Source organism: Staurois parvus, unplaced genomic scaffold (genome assembly GCF_062004578.1).
Source record: "Staurois parvus isolate SC_StPar_1 unplaced genomic scaffold, SC_StPar_1.0 ptg000978l, whole genome shotgun sequence".
Lineage (NCBI taxonomy): Eukaryota > Metazoa > Chordata > Amphibia > Anura > Ranidae > Staurois > Staurois parvus.
This window is the reverse complement of record NW_028318774.1, coordinates 1078016-1099717: the sequence shown is the minus strand read 5'-3', so window position 1 is coordinate 1099717 and position 21702 is coordinate 1078016. Positions and strand designations below refer to the sequence as shown.

Genomic DNA, 21702 nt, shown 5'->3' with positions numbered 1-21702 from the left:
TGTTATGTGCCCTGTCTCCATGTAATGTGGCCTGCTTTCATGTAATATGTTCTGCTTCCACATAATCTACCCTGCCCTAATGTAATGTGCCCTGCTCCCACATCATGTGCTCTGCCCTGATGTAATGTGCTCTGCTCCTATGTTATCTGCCCTGCTCTCATGTAATGTGCCCTGTCTCCATGTAATGTACCCTGCTCCCACATAATCTTCCCTGCTCTCATGTAATGTGCCCTGCTCCCATGTAATATGCCCAGCTCCCATGTAATATGCTCTGCTCCCATATAATGTGCCCTGCTCTCATGTAATGTGCCCTGTCTCCATGTAATGTACCCTGCTCCCACATAATCTGCCCTGCCCCCATGTAATATGCCCAGCTCCCATGTAATATGCTCTGCTCTCATATAATGTGCCCTGCTCTCATGTAATGTGCCCTGTCTCCATGTAATGTACCCTGCTCCCACATAATCTGCCCTGCTCTCATGTAATGTGCCCTGCTCCCATGTAATATGCCCAGCTCCCATGTAATATGCTCTGCTCCCATATAATGTGCTCTGCTCTCATGTAATGTGCCCTGCTCCTATATAATATGCTCTGCTCCCATGTAATATGCCCTGCTCCCATGTAATATGCTCAGCTCCCACATAATGTGCCCTGTCTCCATGTAATGTGCCCTGCCCTCATATAATCTTCTTTGCTCCTACATAATCTGCCCTGCTGCCAGGTAATGTGCCCTGTCTCCATGTAATGTGCCCTGCTCCCACATAATATGACCTGCTCTCATGTAATGTGCTCTGCTCTCATGTAATGTACCCTGCTCCCATGTAATGTGCCCTGCTCCCATGTAATGTGCCCTGCTCCCATGTAATGTAACCTGCTCCCATGTAATGTGCCCTGCTCCCATGTAATATGCTCTGCTCCCATGTAATATGCTCTGCTCCCATGTAATGTACCCTGCTCCCATGTAATGTGTTCTGCCCCCATGTAATATGCTCTGCTACCGTATAATCTGCTCTGTTCCCATGTAATGTGCTCTGCTCCCATGTAATGTACCCTGCTCCCATGTAATGTGCCCTGCTCCCATGTAATGTAACCTGCTCCCATGTAATGTGCCCTGCTCCCACATAATATGCCCTGCTCTCATGTAATGTGCTCTGCTCCCATGTAATGTACCCTGCTCCCATGTAATGTGCCCTGCTCCCATGTAATATGCTCTGCTCCCATGTAATATGCTCTGCTCCCATGTAATGTACCCTGCTCCCATGTAATGTGCCCTGCTCCCATGTAATGTAACCTGCTTCCATGTAATGTGCCCTGCTCCCATGTAATATGCTCTGCTCCCATGTAATATGCTCTGCTCCCATGTAATGTACCCTGCTCCCATGTAATGTTCTCTGCTCCCATGTAATGGGCTCTGCCCCCATGTAATATGCTCTGCTACCGTATAATATGCTCTGCTCCAATGTAATGTGCCCTGTTCCCATGTATTGTGCCCTGCTGTTACACAATGTGCTCTTTCCTGATGTAATGTGCCCTGTTTCCACATAATGTACCCTGCTTCCATGTAATGTGTCCTGCTTCTCCCTCATGTAATGAACCCACCTGAGCCCCTGTATTCTGCCCTGCCTCCCCCCCCCCCAAACAAAGAGAAAGCACAAGTTTCACAATAAATAGGTACGTTTTAATATTTATTCTTTTATTTACTGCTATTTCTAAAAATAATTGTTGTATTAGCAATAGCTTGCTGATCATACCAATCAATGTTCAGTGAGCTGTAGAGATGTGAGCCCCTGTATCCTGCCCTGCTGCCCCCCCAAACAAAGAGAAAGCACAAGTTTCACAATAAATAGTTACATTTTAATATTTATTCTTTTATTTACTGCTATTTCTAAAAATAATTGTTGTATTAGCAATAGCTTGCTGATCATACCAATCAATCAGTGAGCTGTAGATGTGAACATTATTTCAGGGGTTCCCCGAGATCTCAAACTTTTTGCCAGGGGTTCCTCGAAGGGAAAAGGGTTGAGAAACACTGTTCTAGTATCTCAGAGCAAGCTCCTTCCTCTGCTGGATGCAATGGCGTATATCTGTAATCCCATCTACATGGGAGGCTGAGGATGTTGAGATTGCTATACATCCAGGAGGTCTGGTCTGCCCTGTGCTATGTCAATCAGGTGTCCACACTAAGTTCAGTATTAAACATACAACTGCAAGGTTACATTTTGTATATAATAATATCAATATTTATAAGCATTGATACAATTGATAATATCCCTAAAATTGGTAGTAATATTGAGAATGTAAAGTCAACATTGTTTTCTAGGGCTGAAGAGAAGTACACTTCAGAACAAGTTGACAAAAGCCCAGAAGAACTGTCAGAAATGATGTCATTTTCTTACCACGACAGTTTAAGATATTTCCATGGTAGATCAAGCTTTTTTCCAATCATTTGTTTTTTCTTGTATAAAATATTTCTGTTATCTGTATCAGTTATTCATTTATTTGGAAAATAATGTAAAAGTAGATGAAAAATAGAGAACAGATTGTAATACAACTGATACACCCAGACTGGATCAATCGGAATCCTTTGAAGTGATAGACAGTCCCAGGCAGATAATAGAGAGTTAAATTAGCAGAACTTTGTATCAGCTTCCCCTAATTCAAGGATTACATTGCTGTTTAGCCTCCCTGTAAAAGCCCCAGTCAGCCCCCTCCACCCCACCCTCCCTCACCTTAATGTGTTCCCTGAATTCCTAGTGTTCCATTCATTCTGCACTTTGGTAACATGTTTCTTGTAATGTCAATGACACACTTGTAATTAGCAATATTGACACTAGATGGCAGGTCTTTGACATTCTTTGGCTCTGAGCCTCTAATATCACAAAGCCATGCACTTTTCCTGCCGGGTGCGGTGGCGTGCGTCTGTAATCCCAGCTACTTGGGAGGCTGAGGCTGTCGGATTGCTTGAGTCCAGGAGTTCTGGTCTACTCTGTGCTATGTTGAGCGGGTATCCGCACTAAGTTCAGTATCAATATGGTGGCTCTAGGGGAGCCTGGGGCCACCAGGTTGTCCTAAGGAGGGGTGAACCGGCCCAGGTCAGAAATGGAGCAGGTCAAATCCCCCATGCTGATCAGTAGTGGGATTGCACCTGTGAATAGCCAGTGTAGAGCAGCCTGGACAACACAGTGAGACACAGACTTTTTGCTCAATTATTATTACGCTTTTTTACAGCTTTATTGCCCTCACATACAGTATCTACAGTCTTCTCTATGTGTGATTTCACCACTTAAATATTTTAACTTTTTGGGGTGTTTTTTTGTAATATATAGCATTGCTTTCTTTTCAAGATTGAATGCAGCAATGATCATCTTTGAAATAGTTGTGGTTATTTAGGGGGGATTGAAATCGCTCTCAGTGACAATATTCATTTCATAAATAATTATTTATATACAGTTTTTCTTTAAATTTTTTAAATTTTTAACCACTTGCCCTCCAGGGGATTTACCCCCCTTCCTGACCAGGCAATTTTTTGCGATATGGCAGTGCGTTAGTTTAACTGAAAATTTTGCAGTCATGCAACTCTGCACCCAAATCAAATGTATGTCCTTCTTTTCCCCACAAACAGAGCTTTCTTTCGGTGGTATTTGATCGCCTGTGCGGTCTTAATTTTAAAAAAAATATATATATATATATTTTTGACTTTTTGCTATTAAACATGTCCAGTATAAAAAATGTTAAAAATCAAATTTCATCATAAATCAAAGCCAAAATGTATTCCGCTACATGTGTTTGCTATAAAAAAATAACAATATAGCGTTTACAAACGGCGGCAATCAGCGACTTTTACCGGGACTGCGGCGGGCATTCTGACGTGAGGAACTGTGCCATACTGTGCTGTGTGCAGTGCTGCTGTTAGGAACCACAGGGTCCCATGCAGCCAACCTGGGAAGCCCCACCCCCCCAAAAAACACGGTTTACAACGCTTCAGTTATGAATGAACACAGTGAGTGATCAGTACCAATCATTCATTGTTTTCATTTAGTAAAGAAAATGGCTGGTTAATGTGACATATATACTGGACCCTTCCCCTGCTCTCCATCCTGGAGGATCCTATTGTGTGTTTACAGCTGCTGGCAGGAAGGAGAGGAGGGAAGCCGGCAGCACTGTGGGGGTGGGGGCACATGGGGGGCCTGGTTAGCAGGGGAAAGTGTATGATGCTCAGGGAGGGTGATAGGTCCAGCGGGGGGTGGGGGCAATTACTGGCCCTGATTCCCTGTATGGCTCTCTCTGCAGCAGCTGAAAGCAGGAGGGAGATGAGAAGAAGCCAGCTTTCAGCTGCTGCAGAAAGAGAGGATCGGTCCCAGTGATTTCCCCCCCCCCCCGCCATGCTGATCACCCTCCCTGCCCACATCCATTCATCCAGCTGCTTGGGCCCCCCTGCTGGCCTGGACCCTGTATAGGAGGACTGGTGGTACCCTTTTATCCACGGCCCTGGCTGTGTGCCCCATGATGTGCTCTGGTCCCACATAATCTGCCCTGCCCTCATGTAATGTATCCTGCTCCCACATCATGTGCTCTGCCCTCATGTTATCTACCCTGCTTTCATGTTATGTGCCCTGTCTCCATGTAATGTGGCCTGCTTTCATGTAATATGTTCTGCTTCCACATAATCTACCCTGCCCTAATGTAATGTGCCCTGCTCCCACATCATGTGCTCTGCCCTGATGTAATGTGCTCTGCTCCTATGTTATCTGCCCTGCTCTCATGTAATGTGCCCTGTCTCCATGTAATGTACCCTGCTCCCACATAATCTTCCCTGCTCTCATGTAATGTGCCCTGCTCCCATGTAATATGCCCAGCTCCCATGTAATATGCTCTGCTCCCATATAATGTGCCCTGCTCTCATGTAATGTGCCCTGTCTCCATGTAATGTACCCTGCTCCCACATAATCTGCCCTGCCCCCATGTAATATGCCCAGCTCCCATGTAATATGCTCTGCTCTCATATAATGTGCCCTGCTCTCATGTAATGTGCCCTGTCTCCATGTAATGTACCCTGCTCCCACATAATCTGCCCTGCTCTCATGTAATGTGCCCTGCTCCCATGTAATATGCCCAGCTCCCATGTAATATGCTCTGCTCCCATATAATGTGCTCTGCTCTCATGTAATGTGCCCTGCTCCTATATAATATGCTCTGCTCCCATGTAATATGCCCTGCTCCCATGTAATATGCTCAGCTCCCACATAATGTGCCCTGTCTCCATGTAATGTGCCCTGCCCTCATATAATCTTCTTTGCTCCTACATAATCTGCCCTGCTGCCAGGTAATGTGCCCTGTCTCCATGTAATGTGCCCTGCTCCCACATAATATGACCTGCTCTCATGTAATGTGCTCTGCTCTCATGTAATGTACCCTGCTCCCATGTAATGTGCCCTGCTCCCATGTAATGTGCCCTGCTCCCATGTAATGTAACCTGCTCCCATGTAATGTGCCCTGCTCCCATGTAATATGCTCTGCTCCCATGTAATATGCTCTGCTCCCATGTAATGTACCCTGCTCCCATGTAATGTGTTCTGCCCCCATGTAATATGCTCTGCTACCGTATAATCTGCTCTGTTCCCATGTAATGTGCTCTGCTCCCATGTAATGTACCCTGCTCCCATGTAATGTGCCCTGCTCCCATGTAATGTAACCTGCTCCCATGTAATGTGCCCTGCTCCCACATAATATGCCCTGCTCTCATGTAATGTGCTCTGCTCCCATGTAATGTACCCTGCTCCCATGTAATGTGCCCTGCTCCCATGTAATATGCTCTGCTCCCATGTAATATGCTCTGCTCCCATGTAATGTACCCTGCTCCCATGTAATGTGCCCTGCTCCCATGTAATGTAACCTGCTTCCATGTAATGTGCCCTGCTCCCATGTAATATGCTCTGCTCCCATGTAATATGCTCTGCTCCCATGTAATGTACCCTGCTCCCATGTAATGTTCTCTGCTCCCATGTAATGGGCTCTGCCCCCATGTAATATGCTCTGCTACCGTATAATATGCTCTGCTCCAATGTAATGTGCCCTGTTCCCATGTATTGTGCCCTGCTGTTACACAATGTGCTCTTTCCTGATGTAATGTGCCCTGTTTCCACATAATGTACCCTGCTTCCATGTAATGTGTCCTGCTTCTCCCTCATGTAATGAACCCACCTGAGCCCCTGTATTCTGCCCTGCCTCCCCCCCCCCCCAAACAAAGAGAAAGCACAAGTTTCACAATAAATAGGTACGTTTTAATATTTATTCTTTTATTTACTGCTATTTCTAAAAATAATTGTTGTATTAGCAATAGCTTGCTGATCATACCAATCAATGTTCAGTGAGCTGTAGAGATGTGAGCCCCTGTATCCTGCCCTGCTGCCCCCCCAAACAAAGAGAAAGCACAAGTTTCACAATAAATAGTTACATTTTAATATTTATTCTTTTATTTACTGCTATTTCTAAAAATAATTGTTGTATTAGCAATAGCTTGCTGATCATACCAATCAATCAGTGAGCTGTAGATGTGAACATTATTTCAGGGGTTCCCCGAGATCTCAAACTTTTTGCCAGGGGTTCCTCGAAGGGAAAAGGGTTGAGAAACACTGTTCTAGTATCTCAGAGCAAGCTCCTTCCTCTGCTGGATGCAATGGCGTATATCTGTAATCCCATCTACATGGGAGGCTGAGGATGTTGAGATTGCTATACATCCAGGAGGTCTGGTCTGCCCTGTGCTATGTCAATCAGGTGTCCACACTAAGTTCAGTATTAAACATACAACTGCAAGGTTACATTTTGTATATAATAATATCAATATTTATAAGCATTGATACAATTGATAATATCCCTAAAATTGGTAGTAATATTGAGAATGTAAAGTCAACATTGTTTTCTAGGGCTGAAGAGAAGTACACTTCAGAACAAGTTGACAAAAGCCCAGAAGAACTGTCAGAAATGATGTCATTTTCTTACCACGACAGTTTAAGATATTTCCATGGTAGATCAAGCTTTTTTCCAATCATTTGTTTTTTCTTGTATAAAATATTTCTGTTATCTGTATCAGTTATTCATTTATTTGGAAAATAATGTAAAAGTAGATGAAAAATAGAGAACAGATTGTAATACAACTGATACACCCAGACTGGATCAATCGGAATCCTTTGAAGTGATAGACAGTCCCAGGCAGATAATAGAGAGTTAAATTAGCAGAACTTTGTATCAGCTTCCCCTAATTCAAGGATTACATTGCTGTTTAGCCTCCCTGTAAAAGCCCCAGTCAGCCCCCTCCACCCCACCCTCCCTCACCTTAATGTGTTCCCTGAATTCCTAGTGTTCCATTCATTCTGCACTTTGGTAACATGTTTCTTGTAATGTCAATGACACACTTGTAATTAGCAATATTGACACTAGATGGCAGGTCTTTGACATTCTTTGGCTCTGAGCCTCTAATATCACAAAGCCATGCACTTTTCCTGCCGGGTGCGGTGGCGTGCGTCTGTAATCCCAGCTACTTGGGAGGCTGAGGCTGTTGGATTGCTTGAGTCCAGGAGTTCTGGTCTACTCTGTGCTATTTTGAGCGGGTGTCCACACTAAGTTCAGTATCAATATGGTGGCTCTAGGGGAGCCTGGAGCCGCCAGGTTGCCCTAAGGAGGGGTGAACCGGCCCAGGTCAGAAATGGAGCAGGTCAAATCCCCCATGCTGATCAGTAGTGGGATTGCGCCTGTGAATAGCCAGTGTAGAGCAGCCTGGACAACACAGTGAGACACAGACTTTTTGCTCAATTATTATTACGCTTTTTTACAGCTTTATTGCCCTCACATACAGTATCTACAGTCTTCTCTATGTGTGATTTCATCACTTAAATATTTTAACTTTTTGAGGTGTTTTTTTGTAATATATAGCATTGCTTTCTTTTCAAGATTGAATGCAGCAATGATCATCTTTGAAATAGTTGTGGTTATTTAGGGGGGATTGAAATCGCTCTCAGTGACAATATTCATTTCATAAATAATTATTTATATACAGTTTTTCTTTAATTTTTTAAATTTTTAACCACTTGCCCTCCAGAGGATTTACCCCCCTTCCTGACCAGGCTATTTTTTGCGATATGGCAGTGCGTTAGTTTAACTGAAAATTTTGCAGTCATGCAACTCTGCACCCAAATCAAATGTATGTCCTTCTTTTCCCCACAAACAGAGCTTTCTTTCGGTGGTATTTGATCGCCTGTGCGGTCTTAATTTAAAAAAAAAAAAAAATATATATATATTTTTGACTTTTTGCTATTAAACATGTCCAGTATAAAAAATGTTAAAAATCAAATTTCATCATAAATCAAAGCCAAAATGTATTCCGCTACATGTGTTTGCTATAAAAAAAATCCCAATATAGCGTTTACAAACGGCGGCAATCAGCGACTTTTACCGGGACTGCGGCGGGCATTCTGACTTGAGGAACTGTGCCATACTGTGCTGTGTGCAGTGCTGCTGTTAGGAATCACAGGGTCCCATGCAGCCAACCTGGGAAGCCCCACCCCCCCAAAAAACACGGTTTACAACGCTTCAGTTATGAATGAACACAGTGAGTGATCGGTACCAATCATTCATTGTTTTCATTTAGTAAAGAAAATGGCTGGTTAATGTGGCATATATACTGGACCCTTCCCCTGCTCTCCATCCTGGAGGATCCTATTGTGTGTTTACAGCTGCTGGCAGGAAGGAGAGGAGGGAAGCCGGCAGCACTGTGGGGGTGGGGGCACATGGGGGGCCTGTTTAGCAGGGGAAAGTGTATGATGCTCAGGGAGGGTGATAGGTACAGCGGGGGGCGGGGGCAAATACTGGACCTGATTCCCTGTATGGCTCTCTCTGCAGCAGCTGAAAGCAGGAGGGAGACGAGAAGAAGCCAGCTTTCAGCTGCTGCAGAAAGAGAGAATCGGTCCCAGTGATTCCCCCCCCCCCCCGCCATGCTGATCACCCTCCCTGCCCACATCCATTTCATCCAGCTGCTTGGGCCCCCCTGCTGGCCTGGACCCTGTATAGGAGGACTGGTGGTACCCTCTTATCCACGGCCCTGGCTGTGTGCCCCATGATGTGCTCTGGTCCCACATAATCTGCGCTGCCCTCATGTAATGTATGTTGCTCCCACATCATGTGCTCTGCCCTCATGTTATCTGCCCTGCCCTAATGTAATGTGCCCTGTCTCCATGTAATGCGCCCTGTCTCCATGTAATGTGCCCTGCTCCCACATAATCTTCCCTGCTCTCATGTAATGTGCCCTGCTCCCATGTAATATGCCCAGCTCCCATGTAATATGCTCTGCTCCCATATAATGTGCCCTGCTCTCATGTAATGTGCCCTGTCTCCACGTAATGTACCCTGCTCCCACATAATCTGCCCTGCTCTCATGTAATGTGCCCTGCTCCCATGTAATATGCCCAGCTCCCATGTAATATGCCCAGCTCCCATGTAATATGCTCTGCTCCCATATAATGTGCTCTGCTCTCATGTAATGTGCCCTGCTCCTATGTAATATGCTCTGCTCCCATGTAATGTACCCTGCTCCCATGTAATGTGCTCTGCTCCCATGTAATGTGCTCTGCTCCCATGTAATATGCTCTGCTACCATATAATATGCTCTGCTCCCATGTAATATGCTCTGCTCCCATGTAATGTGCCCTGTTCCCATGTATTGTGCCCTGCTGTTACACAATGTGCTCTTTCCTGATGTAATGTGCCCTGTTCCCACATAATGCCCTGCTCTCACGCAATGTGCTCTGTTCTCACATAACGTGCCCTGCTTCCATGTAATGTGTCCTTCTTCTCCCTCATGTAATGAACCCACCTGAGCCCCTGTATCCTGCCCTGCTGCCCCCCCCAAACAAAGAGAAAGCACAAGTTTCACAATAAATAGGTACGTTTTAATATTTATTCTTTTATTTACTGCTATTTCTAAAAATAATTGTTGTATTAGCAATAGCTTGCTGATCATACCAATCAATCAGTGAGCTGTAGATGTGAACATTATTTCAGGGGTTCCCCCGAGATCTCAAACTTTTTGCCAGGGGTTCCTCGAAGGGAAAAGGGTTGAGAAACACTGTTCTAGTATCTCAGAGCAAGCTCCTTCCTCTGCTGGATGCAATGGCGTATATCTGTAATCCCATCTACATGGGAGGCTGAGGATGTTGAGATTGCTATACATCCAGGAGTTCTGGTCTGCCCTGTGCTATGTCAATCAGGTGTCCACACTAAGTTCAGTATTAAGCATACAACTGCAAGGTTACATTTTTTATATAATAATATCAATATTTATAAGCATTGATACAATTGATAATATCCCTAAAATTGGTAGTAATATTGAGAATGTAAAGTCAACATTGTTTTCTAGGGCTGAAGAGAAGTACACTTCAGAACAAGTTGACAAAAGCCCAGAAGAACTGTCAGAAATGATGTCATTTTCTTACCACGACAGTTTAAGATATTTCCATGGTAGATCAAGCTTTTTTCCAATCAGTTTTTTTTTCTTTTATAAAGCATTTCTGTTCTCTGTATCAGTTATTCATTTATTTGGAAAATAATGTAAAAGTAGATGAAAAATAGAGAACAGATTGTAATACAACTGATACACCCAGACTGGATCAGTCAGAATCCTTTGAATTGATAGACAGTCCCAGGCAGATAATAGAGAGTTAACTTATCAGAACTTTGTATCAGCTTCCCCTAATTCAAGGATTACATTGCTGTTTAGCCTCCCTGTAAAAGCCCCAGTCAGCCCCCTCCACCCCACCCTCCCTCACCTTAATGTGTTCCCTGAATTCCTAGTGTTCCATTCATTCTGCACTTTGGTAACATGTTTCTTGTAATGTCAATGACACACTTGTAATTAGCAATATTGACACTAGATGGCAGGTCTTTGACATTCTTTGGCTCTGAGCCTCTAATATCACAAAGCCATGCACTTTTCCTGCCGGGTGCGGTGGCGTGCGTCTGTAATCCCAGCTACTTGGGAGGCTGAGGCTGTCGGATTGCTTGAGTCCAGGAGTTCTGGTCTACTCTGTGCTATGTTGAGCGGGTGTCCGCACTAAGTTCAGTATCAATATGGTGGCTCTAGGGGAGCCTGGGGCCACCAGGTTGTCCTAAGGAGGGGTGAACCGACCCAGGTCAGAAATGGAGCAGGTCAAATCCCCCATGCTGATCAGTAGTGGGATTGCACCTGTGAATAGCCAGTGTAGAGCAGCCTGGACAACACAGTGAAACACAGACTTTTTGCTCAATTATTATTACGCTTTTTTACAGCTTTATTGCCCTCACATACAGTATCTACAGTCTTCTCTATGTGTGATTATATCACTTAAATATTTTAACTTTTTGGGGTGTTTTTTTGTAATATATAGCATTGCTTTCTTTTCAAGATTGAATGCAGCAATGATCATCTTTGAAATAGTTGTGGTTATTTAGGGGGGATTGAAATCGCTCTCAGTGACAATATTCATTTCATAAATAATTATTTATATACAGTTTTTCTTTAAATTTTTTAAATTTTTAACCACTTGCCCTCCAGAGGATTTACCCCCCTTCCTGACCAGGCTATTTTTTGCGATATGGCAGTGCGTTAGTTTAACTGAAAATTTTGCAGTCATGCAACTCTGCACCCAAATCAAATGTATGTCCTTCTTTTCCCCACAAACAGAGCTTTCTTTCGGTGGTATTTGATCGCCTGTGCGGTCTTAATTTAAAAAAAAAACAAAAAACGATATTTTTGACTTTTTGCTATTAAACATGTCCAGTATAAAAAATGTTAAAAATCAAATTTCATCATAAATCAAAGCCAAAATGTATTCCGCTACATGTGTTTGCTATAAAAAAAATCCCAATATAGCGTTTACAAACGGCGGCAATCACCGACTTTTACCAGGACTGCGGCGGGCATTCTGACTTGAGGAACTGTGCCATACTGTGCTGTGTGCAGTGCTGCTGTTAGGAACCACAGGGTCCCATGCAGCCAACCTGGGAAGCCCCACCCCCCCAAAAACACGGTTTACAACGCTTCAGTTATGAATGAACACAGTGAGTGATCAGTACCAATCATTCATTGTTTTCATTTAGTAAAGAAAATGGCTGGTTAATGTGACATATATACTGGACCCTTCCCCTGCTCTCCATCCTGGAGGATCCTATTGTGTGTTAACAGCTGCTGGCAGGAAGGAGAGGAGGGAAGCCGGCAGCACTGTGGGGGTGGGGGCACATGGGGGGCCTGGTTAGCAGGGGAAAGTGTATGATGCTCAGGGAGGGTGATAGGTACAGCGGGGGGTGGGGGCAATTACTGGCCCTGATTCCCTGTATGGCTCTCTCTGCAGCAGCTGAAAGCAGGAGGGAGATGAGAAGAAGCCAGCTTTCAGCTGCTGCAGAAAGAGAGGATCGGTCCCAGTGATTTCCCCCCCCCCCCCCGCCATGCTGATCACCCTCCCTGCCCACATCCATTCATCCAGCTTCTTGGGCCCCCCTGCTGGCCTGGACCCTGTATAGGAGGACTGGTGGTACCCTTTTATCCACGGCCCTGGCTGTGTGCCCCATGATGTGCTCTGGTCCCACATAATCTGCCCTGCCCTCATGTAATGTATCCTGCTCCCACATCATGTGCTCTGCCCTCATGTTATCTGCCCTGCTTTCATGTTATGTGCCCTGTCTCCATGTAATGTGGCCTGCTTTCATGTAATATGTTCTGCTTCCACATAATCTACCCTGCCCTAATGTAATGTGCCCTGCTCCCACATCATGTGCTCTGCCCTGATGTAATGTGCTCTGCTCCTATGTTATCTGCCCTGCTCTCATGTAATGTGCCCTGTCTCCATGTTATGTACCCTGCTCCCACATAATCTTCCCTGCTCTCATGTAATGTGCCCTGCTCCCATGTAATATGCCCAGCTCCCATGTAATATGCTCTGCTCCCATATAATGTGCCCTGCTCTCATGTAATGTGCCCTGTCTCCATGTAATGTACCCTGCTCCCACATAATCTGCCCTGCCCCCATGTAATATGCCCAGCTCCCATGTAATATGCTCTGCTCTCATATAATGTGCCCTGCTCTCATGTAATGTGCCCTGTCTCCATGTAATGTACCCTGCTCCCACATAATCTGCCCTGCTCTCATGTAATGTGCCCTGCTCCCATGTAATATGCCCAGCTCCCATGTAATATGCTCTGCTCCCATATAATGTGCTCTGCTCTCATGTAATGTGCCCTGCTCCTATGTAATATGCTCTGCTCCCATGTAATATGCCCTGCTCCCATGTAATATGCTCAGCTCCCACATAATGTGCCCTGTCTCCATGTAATGTGCCCTGCCCTCATATAATCTTCTTTGCTCCTACATAATTTGCCCTGCTGCCAGGTAATGTGCCCTGTCTCCATGTAATGTGCCCTGCTCCCACATAATATGACCTGCTCTCATGTAATGTGCTCTGCTCTCATGTAATGTACCCTGCTCCCATGTAATGTGCCCTGCTCCCATGTAATGTGCCCTGCTCCCATGTAATGTAACCTGCTCCCATGTAATGTGCCCTGCTCCCATGTAATATGCTCTGCTCCCATGTAATATGCTCTGCTCCCATGTAATGTACCCTGCTCCCATGTAATGTGCTCTGCCCCCATGTAATATGCTCTGCTACCGTATAATCTGCTCTGTTCCCATGTAATGTGCTCTGCTCCCATGTAATGTACCCTGCTCCCATGTAATGTGCCCTGCTCCCATGTAATGTAACCTGCTCCCATGTAATGTGCCCTGCTCCCACATAATATGCCCTGCTCTCATGTAATGTGCTCTGCTCCCATGTAATGTACCCTGCTCCCATGTAATGTGCCCTGCTCCCATGTAATATGCTCTGCTCCCATGTAATATGCTCTGCTCCCATGTAATGTACCCTGCTCCCATGTAATGTGCCCTGCTCCCATGTAATGTAACCTGCTTCCATGTAATGTGCCCTGCTCCCATGTAATATGCTCTGCTCCCATGTAATATGCTCTGCTCCCATGTAATGTACCCTGCTCCCATGTAATGTTCTCTGCTCCCATGTAATGGGCTCTGCCCCCATGTAATATGCTCTGCTACCGTATAATATGCTCTGCTCCCATGTAATGTGCTCTGCTCCAATGTAATGTGCCCTGTTCCCATGTATTGTGCCCTGCTGTTACACAATGTGCTCTTTCCTGATGTAATGTGCCCTGTTTCCACATAATGTACCCTGCTTCCATGTAATGTGTCCTGCTTCTCCCTCATGTAATGAACCCACCTGTGCCCCTGTATTCTGCCCTGCCTCCCCCCCCCCCCCCCCCAAACAAAGAGAAAGCACAAGTTTCACAATAAATAGGTACGTTTTAATATTTATTCTTTTATTTACAGCTATTTCTAAAAAAAATGTAATGTATCCTGCTCCCACATCATGTGCTCTGCCCTCATGTTATCTGCCCTGCCCTAATGTAATGTGCTCTGCCCTCATGTTATCTGCCCTGCCCTAATGTAATGTGCCCTGCTCTCATGTAATGTGCCCTGTCTCCATGTAATGTACCCTGCTCCCACATAATCTGCCCTGCTCTCATGTAATGTGCCCTGCTCCCATGTAATATGCCCAGCTCCCATGTAATATGCTCTGCTCCCATATAATGTGCTCTGCTCTCATGTAATGTGCCCTGCTCCTATGTAATATGCTCTGCTCCCATGTAATGTACCCTGCTCCCATGTAATGTGCTCTGCTCCCATGTAATGTGCTCTGCTCCCATGTAATATGCTCTGCTACCATGTAATGTGCCCTGTTCCCATGTATTGTGCCCTGCTGTTACACAATGTGCTCTTTCCTGATGTAATGTGCCCTGTTCCCACATAATGCCCTGCTCTCACGCAATGTGCTCTGTTCTCACATAACGTGCCCTGCTTCCATGTAATGTGCCCTGCTTCTCCCTCATGTAATGAACCCACCTGAGCCCCTGTATCCAGCCCTGCTGCCCCCCCAAACAAAGAGAAAGCACAAGTTTCACAATAAATAGGTACGTTTTAATATTTATTCTTTTATTTACTGCTATTTCTAAAAATAATTGTTGTATTAGCAATAGCTTCCTGATCATACCAATCAATGTTCAGTGAGCTGTAGAGATGTGAGCCCCTGTATCCTGCCCTGCTGCCCCCCCAAACAAAGAGAAAGCACAAGTTTCACAATAAATAGTTACATTTTAATATTTATTCTTTTATTTACTGCTATTTCTAAAAATAATTGTTGTATTAGCAATAGCTTGCTGATCATACCAATCAATCAGTGAGCTGTAGATGTGAACATTATTTCAGGGGTTCCCCGAGATCTCAAACTTTTTGCCAGGGGTTCCTCGAAGGGAAAAGGGTTGAGAAACACTGTTCTAGTATCTCAGAGCAAGCTCCTTCCTCTGCTGGATGCAATGGCGTATATCTGTAATCCCATCTACATGGGAGGCTGAGGATGTTGAGATTGCTATACATCCAGGAGGTCTGGTCTGCCCTGTGCTATGTCAATCAGGTGTCCACACTAAGTTCAGTATTAAGCATACAACTGCAAGGTTCCATTTTGTATATAATAATATCAATATTTATAAGCATTGATACAATTGATAATATCCCTAAAATTGGTAGTAATATTGAGAATGTAAAGTCAACATTGTTTTCTAGGGCTGAAGAGAAGTACACTTCAGAACAAGTTGACAAAAGCCCAGAAGAACTGTCAGAAATGATGTCATTTTCTTACCACGACAGTTTAAGATATTTCCATGGTAGATCAAGCTTTTTTCCAATCATTTGTTTTTTCTTGTATAAAATATTTCTGTTCTCTGTATCAGTTATTCATTTATTTGGAAAATAATGTAAAAGTAGATGAAAAATAGAGAACAGATTGTAATACAACTGATACACCCAGACTGGATCAATCGGAATCCTTTGAAGTGATAGACAGTCCCAGGCAGATAATAGAGAGTTAAATTAGCAGAACTTTGTATCAGCTTCCCCTAATTCAAGGATTACATTGCTGTTTAGCCTCCCTGTAAAAGCCCCAGTCAGCCCCCTCCACCCCACCCTCCCTCACCTTAATGTGTTCCCTGAATTCCTAGTGTTCCATTCATTCTGTACTTTGGTAACATGTTTCTTGTAATGTCAATGACACACTTGTAATTAGCAATATTGACACTAGATGGCAGGTCTTTGACATTCTTTGGCTCTGAGCCTCTAATATCACAAAGCCATGCACTTTTCCTGCCGGGTGCGGTGGCGTGCGTCTGTAATCCCAGCTACTTGGGAGGCTGAGGCTGTCGGATTGCTTGAGTCCAGGAGTTCTGGTCTACTCTGTGCTATGTTGAGCGGGTGTCCACACTAAGTTCAGTATCAATATGGTGGCTCTAGGGGAGCCTGGGGCCACCAGGTTGTCCTAAGGAGGGGTGAACCGGCCCAGGTCAGAAATGGAGCAGGTCAAATCCCCCATGCTGATCAGTAGTGGGATTGCACCTGTGAATAGCCAGTGTAGAGCAGCCTGGACAACACAGTGAGACACAGACTTTTTGCTCAATTATTATTACGCTTTTTTACAGCTTTATTGCCCTCACATACAGTATCTACAGTCTTCTCTATGTGTGATTTCATCACTTAAATATTTTAACTTTTTGGGGTGTTTTTTTGTAATATATAGCATTGCTTTCTTTTCAAGATTGAATGCAGCAATGATCATCTTTGAAATAGTTGTGGTTATTTAGGGGGGATTGAAATCGCTCTCAGTGACAATATTCATTTCATAAATAATTATTTATATACAGTTTTTATTTAAATTTTTAAATTTTTAACCACTTGCCCTCCAGAGGATTTACCCCCCTTCCTGACCAGGCTATTTTTTGCGATATGGCAGTGCGTTAGTTTAACTGAAAATTTTGCAGTCATGCAACTCTGCACCCAAATCAAATGTATGTCCTTCTTTTCCCCACAAACAGAGCTTTCTTTCGGTGGTATTTGATCGCCTGTGCGGTCTTAATTTAAAAAAAAAAAAAAAATATATATATATTTTTGACTTTTTGCTATTAAACATGTCCAGTATAAAAAATGTTAAAAATCAAATTTCATCATAAATCAAAGCCAAAATGTATTCCGCTACATGTGTTTGCTATAAAAAAAATCCCAATATAGCGTTTACAAACGGCGGCAATCAGCGACTTTTACCGGGACTGCGGCGGGCATTCTGACGTGAGGAACTGTGCCATACTGTGCTGTGTGCAGTGCTGCTGTTAGGAATCACAGGGTCCCATGCAGCCAACCTGGGAAGCCCCACCCCCCCAAAAAACACGGTTTACAACGCTTCAGTTATGAATGAACACAGTGAGTGATCGGTACCAATCATTCATTGTTTTCATTTAGTAAAGAAAATGGCTGGTTAATGTGACATATATACTGGACCCTTCCCCTGCTCTCCATCCTGGAGGATCCTATTGTGTGTTTACAGCTGCTGGCAGGAAGGAGAGGAGGGAAGCCGGCAGCACTGTGGGGGTGGGGGCACATGGGGGGCCTGTTTAGCAGGGGAAAGTGTATGATGCTCAGGGAGGGTGATAGGTACAGCGGGGGGCGGGGGCAAATACTGGACCTGATTCCCTGTATGGCTCTCTCTGCAGCAGCTGAAAGCAGGAGGGAGACGAGAAGAAGCCAGCTTTCAGCTGCTGCAGAAAGAGAGAATCGGTCCCAGTGATTCCCCCCCCCCCCCGCCATGCTGATCACCCTCCCTGCCCACAGCCATTTCATCCAGCTGCTTGGGCCCCCCTGCTGGCCTGGACCCTGTATAGGAGGACTGGTGGTACCCTCTTATCCACGGCCCTGGCTGTGTGCCCCATGATGTGCTCTGGTCCCACATAATCTGCGCTGCCCTCATGTAATGTATCCTGCTCCCACATCATGTGCTCTGCCCTCATGTTATCTGCCCTGCCCTAATGTAATGTGCCCTGTCTCCATGTAATGTGCCCTGTCTCCATGTAATGTGCCCTGCTCCCACATAATCTTCCCTGCTCTCATGTAATGTGCCCTGCTCCCATGTAATATGCTCTGCTCCCATATAATGTGCCCTGCTCTCATGTAATGTGCCCTGTCTCCACGTAATGTACCCTGCTCCCACATAATCTGCCCTGCTCTCATGTAATGTGCCCTGCTCCCATGTAATATGCCCAGCTCCCATGTAATATGCTCTGCTCCCATATAATGTGCTCTGCTCTCATGTAATGTGCCCTGCTCCTATGTAATATGCTCTGCTCCCATGTAATGTACCCTGCTCCCATGTAATGTTCTCTGCTCCCATGTAATGGGCTCTGCCCCCATGTAATATGCTCTGCTACCGTATAATATGCTCTGCTCCAATGTAATGTGCCCTGTTCCCATGTATTGTGCCCTGCTGTTACACAATGTGCTCTTTCCTGATGTAATGTGCCCTGTTTCCACATAATGTACCCTGCTTCCATGTAATGTGTCCTGCTTCTCCCTCATGTAATGAACCCACCTGAGCCCCTGTATTCTGCCCTGCCTCCCCCCCCCCCAAACAAAGAGAAAGCACAAGTTTCACAATAAATAGGTACGTTTTAATATTTATTCTTTTATTTACTGCTATTTCTAAAAATAATTGTTGTATTAGCAATAGCTTGCTGATCATACCAATCAATGTTCAGTGAGCTGTAGAGATGTGAGCCCCTGTATCCTGCCCTGCTGCCCCCCCAAACAAAGAGAAAGCACAAGTTTCACAATAAATAGTTACATTTTAATATTTATTCTTTTATTTACTGCTATTTCTAAAAATAATTGTTGTATTAGCAATAGCTTGCTGATCATACCAATCAATCAGTGAGCTGTAGATGTGAACATTATTTCAGGGGTTCCCCGAGATCTCAAACTTTTTGCCAGGGGTTCCTCGAAGGGAAAAGGGTTGAGAAACACTGTTCTAGTATCTCAGAGCAAGCTCCTTCCTCTGCTGGATGCAATGGCGTATATCTGTAATCCCATCTACATGGGAGGCTGAGGATGTTGAGATTGCTATACATCCAGGAGGTCTGGTCTGCCCTGTGCTATGTCAATCAGGTGTCCACACTAAGTTCAGTATTAAGCATACAACTGCAAGGTTACATTTTGTATATAATAATATCAATATTTATAAGCATTGATACAATTGATAATATCCCTAAAATTGGTAGAAATATTGAGAATGTAAAGTCAACATTGTTTTCTAGGGCTGAAGAGAAGTACACTTCAGAACAAGTTGACAAAAGCCCAGAAGAACTGTCAGAAATGATGTCATTTTCTTACCACGACAGTTTAAGATATTTCCATGGTAGATCAAGCTTTTTTCCAATCATTTGTTTTTTCTTGTATAAAATATTTCTGTTATCTGTATCAGTTATTCATTTATTTGGAAAATAATGTAAAAGTAGATGAAAAATAGAGAACAGATTGTAATACAACTGATACACCCAGACTGGATCAATCGGAATCCTTTGAAGTGATAGACAGTCCCAGGCAGATAATAGAGAGTTAAATTAGCAGAACTTTGTATCAGCTTCCCCTAATTCAAGGATTACATTGCTGTTTAGCCTCCCTGTAAAAGCCCCAGTCAGCCCCCTCCACCCCACCCTCCCTCACCTTAATGTGTTCCCTGAATTCCTAGTGTTCCATTCATTCTGCACTTTGGTAACATGTTTCTTGTAATGTCAATGACACACTTGTAATTAGCAATATTGACACTAGATGGCAGGTCTTTGACATTCTTTGGCTCTGAGCCTCTAATATCACAAAGCCATGCACTTTTCCTGCCGGGTGCGGTGGCGTGCGTCTGTAATCCCAGCTACTTGGGAGGCTGAGGCTGTTGGATTGCTTGAGTCCAGGAGTTCTGGTCTACTCTGTGCTATTTTGAGCGGGTGTCCACACTAAGTTCAGTATCAATATGGTGGCTCTAGGGGAGCCTGGAGCCGCCAGGTTGCCCTAAGGAGGGGTGAACCGGCCCAGGTCAGAAATGGAGCAGGTCAAATCCCCCATGCTGATCAGTAGTGGGATTGCGCCTGTGAATAGCCAGTGTAGAGCAGCCTGGACAACACAGTGAGACACAGACTTTTTGCTCAATTATTATTACGCTTTTTTACAGCTTTATTGCCCTCACATACAGTATCTACAGTCTTCTCTATGTGTGATTTCACCACTTAAATATTTTAACTTTTTGGGGTGTTTTTTTGTAATATATAGCATTGCTTTCTTTTCAAGATTGAATGCAGCAATGATCATCTTTGAAATAGTTGTGGTTATTTAGGGGGGATTGAAATCGCTCTCAGTGACAATATTCATTTCATAAATAATTATTTATATACAGTTTTTCTTTAAATTTTTTAAATTTTTAACCACTTGCCCTCCAGGGGATTTACCCCCCTTCCTGACCAGGCAATTTTTTGCGATATGGCAGTGCGTTAGTTTAACTGAAAATTTTGCAGTCATGCAACTCTGCACCCAAATCAAATGTATGTCCTTCTTTTCCCCACAAACAGAGCTTTCTTTCGGTGGTATTTGATCGCCTGTGCGGTCTTAATTTTAAAAAAAATATATATATATATATTTTTGACTTTTTGCTATTAAACATGTCCAGTATAAAAAATGTTAAAAATCAAATTTCATCATAAATCAAAGCCAAAATGTATTCCGCTACATGTGTTTGCTATAAAAAAATAACAATATAGCGTTTACAAACGGCGGCAATCAGCGACTTTTACCGGGACTGCGGCGGGCATTCTGACGTGAGGAACTGTGCCATACTGTGCTGTGTGCAGTGCTGCTGTTAGGAACCACAGGGTCCCATGCAGCCAACCTGGGAAGCCCCACCCCCCCAAAAAACACGGTTTACAACGCTTCAGTTATGAATGAACACAGTGAGTGATCAGTACCAATCATTCATTGTTTTCATTTAGTAAAGAAAATGGCTGGTTAATGTGACATATATACTGGACCCTTCCCCTGCTCTCCATCCTGGAGGATCCTATTGTGTGTTTACAGCTGCTGGCAGGAAGGAGAGGAGGGAAGCCGGCAGCACTGTGGGGGTGGGGGCACATGGGGGGCCTGGTTAGCAGGGGAAAGTGTATGATGCTCAGGGAGGGTGATAGGTCCAGCGGGGGGTGGGGGCAATTACTGGCCCTGATTCCCTGTATGGCTCTCTCTGCAGCAGCTGAAAGCAGGAGGGAGATGAGAAGAAGCCAGCTTTCAGCTGCTGCAGAAAGAGAGGATCGGTCCCAGTGATTTCCCCCCCCCCCCGCCATGCTGATCACCCTCCCTGCCCACATCCATTCATCCAGCTGCTTGGGCCCCCCTGCTGGCCTGGACCCTGTATAGGAGGACTGGTGGTACCCTTTTATCCACGGCCCTGGCTGTGTGCCCCATGATGTGCTCTGGTCCCACATAATCTGCCCTGCCCTCATGTAATGTATCCTGCTCCCACATCATGTGCTCTGCCCTCATGTTATCTACCCTGCTTTCATGTTATGTGCCCTGTCTCCATGTAATGTGGCCTGCTTTCATGTAATATGTTCTGCTTCCACATAATCTACCCTGCCCTAATGTAATGTGCCCTGCTCCCACATCATGTGCTCTGCCCTGATGTAATGTGCTCTGCTCCTATGTT

The 21702-nt window shown here is 44.5% G+C and overlaps 5 non-coding genes across 5 annotated transcripts; all 5 read left to right on the top strand.

The window, feature by feature from the left end:
* The first annotated feature begins 2898 nt into the window (after nucleotides 1-2898).
* On the top strand, nucleotides 2899-3199 carry LOC149441533 (signal recognition particle RNA). The gene has a single exon (XR_016307353.1).
* A 4302-nt stretch (nucleotides 3200-7501) lies between these two features.
* Nucleotides 7502-7802, top strand: LOC149441532 (signal recognition particle RNA). Its single transcript, XR_016307348.1, has one exon.
* A 3184-nt stretch (nucleotides 7803-10986) lies between these two features.
* LOC149441531 (signal recognition particle RNA) lies at nucleotides 10987-11287 on the top strand. Its single transcript, XR_016307338.1, has one exon.
* Nucleotides 11288-16288: 5001 nt separating this feature from the next.
* On the top strand, nucleotides 16289-16589 carry LOC149441530 (signal recognition particle RNA). Its single transcript, XR_016307337.1, has one exon.
* Nucleotides 16590-19854: 3265 nt separating this feature from the next.
* Nucleotides 19855-20155, top strand: LOC149441529 (signal recognition particle RNA). Its single transcript, XR_016307347.1, has one exon.
* The last annotated feature ends 1547 nt before the right edge of the window (nucleotides 20156-21702 follow it).